The 7,069-nt window shown below is 44.9% G+C and overlaps 1 pseudogene; it reads left to right on the top strand.

Annotated features, from left to right (window-relative positions):
• Positions 1–5,527: 5,527 nt before the first annotated feature.
• LOC111745564 lies at positions 5,528–5,643 on the top strand (annotated as a pseudogene).
• Positions 5,644–7,069: the final 1,426 nt, after the last annotated feature.

Below are 7,069 nucleotides of genomic sequence, written 5' to 3' on the forward strand. Positions count from 1 at the left end.
CAGTTGGATGGTACGGTGCCACAGGTAGAAACAGGTTTCCAAAAGCCCTCCTGAGCTGGGAGGATCGGCACGCTCCTGCGGAGATGCCCAGGAGATTCCATTTTCCCTGCTTGCTGGCCTTCACCATTCAAACTGAAATCTCAGTCGGGTGATGGGCTTTGACTTCTGTAACTGTTGTGCTAGGTACAGGTTAAAAATATTTGCATACAGGTATGACATGCAAGATCAGGTTACATTTTTTGGAATCTATACATGTAACTATTTAAATGCCCAAGATGCTAACCTCTCTCTATACCTTCCTGCCCTCAACCCCGAAAGCCCTTTCGGGGTTGCCAAGCAGCTGGTACTCATAACTGCTGTTTACAGAGTCTTCAAATGCACTGTGCTAAGCATTTTATAGATAGTCTTTCATTTCACCTTCACTATAATCCTATTTGGTAGAATGTTTTTATCAGTCACAAGAAAAGAGATGTTTGAAGCCCAGAGAGGCTGAATGATTTGTACCATGTCCTTTAGTCAGTAAGTGGCAAAATCAAACTTGAATTCAGCTTTGCAGAGTCTGCATCCCATCTTCTTCCTGCGACAGTAACTGTACCTTTTAGCAAATTAATAAATGAACAAATATTAACTAAGCACCTACCATGTACCAGGTTCTGAGCTAGGAACTTTCACATCATATTCTTATCTACCTGATGACAATATTATTTCATAAGGGAGAAAAATGAAGTCCTTGCTTGTTAGCAGTGAGCAGAACTAGGATTTGAATTCTGTTTGAGACCTTCCTTTTCTTCCTTTTTTCTTCTCTCTCCCTCCCTCCTTCTCTTTCTCTCTCTCTCTCTCTCTCCCCCCACACCTTCCTTCCTTCTTTTCCCTTCCCCAATTATTCATGTATCAATTTGGCTAAGGTTAGAATCTTAGCATTCTTAAGAGATAATTGATGCGTTGTGCTTAGCTCAGTATTTGACACATGGGAAGCAGCACTTGAATAATGTTAATTTTCACCAGCCTCACCCTCAAATCACCTAGAGAAGTTTTACCACTTCCTCTCTACTTCCTGGTGAGTAGGAAAGAGACACTTCTCTTTTCTAGAGACACAGTAGGCAGAGAGTCTGTCTCTCCAACTCAGCTGGTGTTTCCTCTGCTCGGAGGGCTGTGCCTTGCAGATGGCCTAGCCTGGCCCTTGCAGGGACACTTAGAAGAGCTGAGCATCACATCGGCACCGGTGATCCTTTCTGTTAGTTTCTGAAAAATTAATGAAAAGGAAAACTTTGCGGAATTTTCACATATATATATAGGCTTTGTTTTCTCTTCTTTTTTGTTTTGCAAAGAAAGGCTCCTGCTGGCCTTTTAAGCCCAAAGAAAACTTAACAAACACTTGCTATAAACTACCTTGCTTTTTACCCCTCATCAAGTGGCCTCCCCGACTCTGGAGATTTGTGTTCCAATCCCTGCGAAGGAGCAGGAGAGGAGGCCGGATCCTGAGTCTCATTAAGTTTCTTTGCTATGTCAGTCGTCTTCCCCAGAGGGAGACGTAATACTCTCTTCATAATACTCGGCCCCTCTCACAAGTTGGCAGCTGCTTTCGCTCAACTTATATTCTTGGCTAAGAATGTATTCACGGGGATTTCAAAAAAGCCTCCCCAAATACCTGTTTACTGACTTTCTCAGAGCGTTTCTGAGATGACTTAAGGGTGAGGCATCTCTGAAGCCAGCTTCCTCTTGCTAATGAGGCTCAAGCTGAGCACTGGGGGGTGGGGTGGGGGAAGCCGCTCTGCCCCTTTGCCTGTGCCCTGGGCTGACTCACTCTCTGGACTCCCTGTGTCCTGTCCCCACTGGAGCTGGTGGTGTCTGCCCAGTCCTTTGGCCCAGATGCCTCCCCTGGGTCTCCTGCCCAGATCAGGACCCATGTGGGTCTCTACACTGGACTTTGGAATCTCATGGGCTCTTTGTCCAGTTCTCAGGGCATCTCTGGCCTTGCCATTCCTCAAGTCCGCTTCCGTTCGATATATCTTTGTTAAGAATGTAAAAGGTCTTCTCTTGTGTAGGTCTCCCGAGTTCTAAAACTGATCTGTTTCGATGAATTTTATGATATTGAGTATTGGACCCTGGTCCTGGGATCTCCCCTGGAATAATGAAATAATTCACGTATATACCTCAGGCACTGTTCTAAGTGCTGTATTCACATAACCTTATAATAACTCAGTAAGTAGATACTATTATTCTCCCTACTTTAAAGACAAGAAAACTGAGACACAGAGAGATTAAATCCCCTTCCCAATGTCACATAATCCTGGAAGCGGTAGAGCTAGGGTTATAATCCGGCCACTGTCACACCCTTAACCATGACATTAAACTTCTCCGAGCAAGTGAGTGCCTGAGGCTAAGCTGAGCAATGGGTCCGAGAGAAGAAAGTCTCTAATTCGCTTTGCCTGGCTTTTGAAGTCCATGCGCGAACCCCCTCCACTCCCATCTCAACATCCACGTTTTTCCTCAATCCCTTCGGAGATTCTGCTTCAGCCAAGAGAAACTGCTCGCTGCCCGCCATCGCCATCACGTCACTCGCTCTGCTCTTCTGCATTTCATCGCCTGCCACCCTTTCCCGGGATGCCTTCTTCCTCTACCCCAACGGAAATCTCACCTTGCTTTCCTTCCAAAAGCGTTCCTAAATCGTATCTACTCCAAGAAGATGCCCTTCTGTTACCCAATCCTTCCCATCTCCCGATTCAAATTTATTTGTTGCTCTCCTTGGGGTATGGAGGTGGGGGAAAGCGAGCTGAGGGTGTTTTCTAGGTGGGTGACACTGGAGACCTCACCAGAAAGGATCTTTATCTAACACGTGACATCATCCTTAAAGCCCCAGGAGTCTATTCCTCTATCACCTCATTCACTCCTTCATTCTTCTGTGAACATGGCACCGTATTGAGATTGTGGCTTGTGCTGGTATAAAGTCTTTTCCTTAGATGTCCTCGCAGACCAGTGTTGGATAGCTAGTGCGTGTACATAGATAATTACAGTGCAAGGAGGCAAGTCAGCAGTGTCTCAGTAGAGACATCAGGTACTTGAGGGATCACCTAGTTGGGGACAGGGAAGGAAGGTCAAATGGCAGAGGTGGCATTTGAGTTTGACTTTCAGGGATGTGTTTTCAAGGTTAAGGGACAATATAAAAATGGCAAGGCAGAAGACAGATTTTGGATTGGATGAAGAAATCTGTGTGATGTAAGTGAGAAATAAGACTGGAAATGCAAATTGTGGTCAAAATAGGAAGAACCTCACGTACGAGAGAGCATACTTAAAAATCATAGCTCTTAGAGAATAACGAAGGAGTCGGCATTTTCGTAGGGCACCAAATCAGGAGCCTTTGTAGGGTTTTAAGGTGGGGAGGGAAAGAATCGGAGGTAGCTCTCAGAGCCGTGTAGAAGAATCGAAGTGTTACACAGTTCTTGTAGAGACAAACAGGCCTTTCTAGAAATCTCAGCAGAGGGTTCATGGCCTAAACAAAGGCAATGACAGTGGGAATGGACAGGAAGAGATGAATGAGGGGGATCAGATGAGATTTGCCAGAAGGGAAGGAGTAAAGATGGGTCCAGGGCAATAACAGAAACTTGAAATTAGGAGGAAACGGCGATTTGGGTAGGCGGGGATGGGAGAGAGAGGGCTGATAGTGCCCAAGAATCTCCAGTGAAGTTGTTTGCACACAATTTGGAATTGTGGGAAAAGTTGGGGCAGCGTTAGTCTGGTGGTGCCTGGCAGAGAGGGAATTTGGGCCATTAAGGATTTGGGCCTCTGTCGCTACCTCTTACCCAAGCCAAGGACAGATATTTCCTGATCCAGTTCTCGTTCAAGTAAAAACCCACTTGGTCCACAAGCACCACTGTATTGGATTTCTGCCTCAATCCAAGGTTTTATCTATTCTTCCCATGGTCAGGCTGACCTCCTTGCCAAGGTCCTGGACCATAGGGGACAGAGCTTCTGGATGGAGATACTGATACCTGGTCTTTCCTCTAGTTACCATTCATACTGTTTTCTTAATGTTATTCACAGAGTGACTTTTTCAATGTATTATTAAGAAAATATCTCTCAGATTATTCTCTATTCCTTTATTAACTAATTCCAGGACCCCTGCCCTTCACCAGAAACGTTCAGAGTTGGGAACACCTGTTACTTCTCCATTGACATTACTGTTCTTGACGCTGGTTGGAATGAGTGAAAACCTTCTTCTTTGGGCCATTGTCCCATACTAAGTAAACATAGTATTGTTTACCAAACATGTTCATTTGGGAGTGAATCTTTAACAAATGTGCACCCTCGCTGAGCATTGCTCACTCCTGCAAAGAGTCTGTTCATGTTTTTGGCACCTTCGAGGAGCATCAGTGAATTGTCGAGGAGTTGAGGAGAACCAGGATGGGAAAGAATGGAGGAGCAAAAACCCTACTTATTTTTCCTTCAACAGTAACTGGAAACATTTTAGATTTAGTCATCATTCATGAAGAACACTCACAGTTCTTTTGATTCTCAGTCCACAAAGAAAAAGATCAGTTCAGTCCAAAAGCACTTACTGAGCATCTACCAGAAGCCAGACAATCAAAAGCTCAGGAAACATAAAAACTAATAAGACACAGAATGAGACCCATAAAGAGCCCATAGTCTCAGTAGGAAAGACGGATACGTAATTTTTAAAAAAGTAGAACCCCATGAGATACATAAAATAGCCCAAGTATGTGCAAGAACCAGAACAAAGACTCGTCTTTGGGTAACAGGTGGAGCAACCGCAGAGCATGGGCTTCTCAGTAAGGTTTTGGAAACAGAAAAGAGAAATTAGGGGAAATTCCAGGCAGAGGACACACAGGTGCAAAGCTGTATAACAGCATGATGTACTTGTAGGATTATTAGGAGCCTTGTCTTTCTGAAGGAAAACGTTGCGGGAATTGCTTCAAGTATGGGTAGGAAGGAAGAGTGGTCTATAGGGGAGATAGACAAGCACTAACCATAATTCCACGAAGTACCCTGTAGGCCACACTAAAGAGCTTGACCTTTATCCTGAAGGTCAAAGGAAGACAATAAGAGATTCTAAAAAAGAAACTAACTTTACATTCGCAGATTCTAGGAGAAAAATATGAGTTCAGTTTGAGACATATTAAATCGAAAGTCCCTATCTAAATTAATTAAATTAGATATATCAAAATTAAACAATGCAATAGGGACATATGGGATTGGAGCGCAGGGGAGGTTTTGGGGAGGAGATGAGGATGGGAGACCATCGCATGGATTGTATGAAGCTAGTGTAGAGGATGAGCTCTACACTTGGGCAGCCCCCAGGGGAGTATCGTATTCAAAAGGTGGTCAGACAAAGAGAAGCCTGTGAGAGGTATCCCAAGTATTAGAGGATGACAAAGCTAGAGTGGGGTCAGGAAAGTCATGGCACATTTCAAGGAGAGCTGTGGATGTGGTTCCGTAGTGTAGCGGTTAGCACGTCTGCTTTACATGCAGAAGGTCCTGAGTTCACGCCCCAATGGAGCCACAGTCCATGGTCTATGGCCATGCCACCCCGAACAAGCCCAATGTCTGACCTTGGACGCTAAGCAGGGTCGGGCCTGGTTAGTACTTGGATGAGAGACCACCTAGGAAGACCAGGTGCTGTAGGCATAAATATTAATAATAAATTTAAAAAAAAAAGAAGAGGTGTGGTCATCAAGTTGACTGTATAGAGGTCAAGCAAATTATGGACTGGAAAGAGTCCCCTGGACTTAGCAAATGTAAGAATCAGGATGTGTCTCCGGGGAGGATGGGTGGGTGGAAGGCCAGACGAGAGATGAGAAATGGGAGGGAGCAGGTGGAGTCTACTCTTAGGTGAGTGTGGGAAGGAGCCAGTCTGAAAAGAGAAGAAAAAGACACAAGTGAGAGAGGAGCTCGTTGAAGAAACCAGATTCCTGGTCTCTGAAGAGGGAAGAGCGTGGGTTGGGATAAGACCCACAGCACAGGGGAGCATGAGGTCTGGCCTTGGGCAGGAGGCGGACAGCTCTTCCCCCATGGGAGATGAGGGATGGGAAGAGGGGAAGGCTGTTGACAAGACGGTAGTTATGGAATTGGAGGAAGAAACGGGAAAGGAAGTGAAATTGATTGTGTTGAGGCTAACATGAACTAATTGGGCAAAATCTCATAACTTTTTGACCCAGTGTCATCATGTTGGAAATCTCTGTACAGCCAAAGCTTTTCAGGTTCTGGCTAGTATCCCGCTTATATGACAAAGCCAAATCTTGCAGTCAAAGAATATAGATAATTCTTAGAGGTGGTGTCAAGGCAATATTGCCGAGAATGGAAGTGTGCTTAGAAAGCAAAGAACAAAGATTTCCAAATAGAAACTGGCTTGACCATTATCGTGTAGGCAGATGCCCCTAACTGCATCTCCTGACTCTTCCTCAATTTCCTATATAGCTTAGTTTAAAATTAACCCTGGTGAAACATGCTACCCAAAAAGCCAACTGAGAACTCTCTGACACTTCATGGTTGGATAATTGAGAGTAACTCCCCGCCCCCAACACACACACACACGCAAACACATTGTAGCCATCCCCTGGCCTTAATAGATCTCCCATTCCCAGTGGAGGCCTCTTCTAGAGATCAAGTCTGGAATTGCATCCTGAGAAATGAATTAAGCACAACCAGAGGGTGTCTCAGTTTATATTGGTTTCCCTCCCATAGAGTTAGGGGGCTCCGTTTCCTCCTGGAAATGGCACCAGCTCCAAGCCAGAGGGTGAAGTTAGTCCGGATTTGCTACCCTGAGCCTCTTTCTTCCTTTTTCTTTTCTTGGCAGCCAGGTCCTCTTCTCTCCTTCAGGCATGCCACCTCCTGATCTCTACTCTTCACCTCCCATGAAAACTCACTTTTAGTAAAGATTCTGAAATTACGTTAGTCATTTACGCCATAATGTAAATCTAAGGAGCTGAGTTTACTCTCCAGGGGGTGTGGCTACACAAAGCCTTCTCATTTAATTGTAATAAAGGCTTCGATCTCTGTTAGAAGAGTTGGACATTTAGAGCAGGAGAGAGATGGCTTTGGGGACCAAAACCTT

Source organism: Pteropus vampyrus, unplaced genomic scaffold (assembly GCF_000151845.1).
Source record: "Pteropus vampyrus isolate Shadow unplaced genomic scaffold, Pvam_2.0 Scaffold6, whole genome shotgun sequence".
In the NCBI taxonomy this organism is placed as follows: domain Eukaryota; kingdom Metazoa; phylum Chordata; class Mammalia; order Chiroptera; family Pteropodidae; genus Pteropus; species Pteropus vampyrus.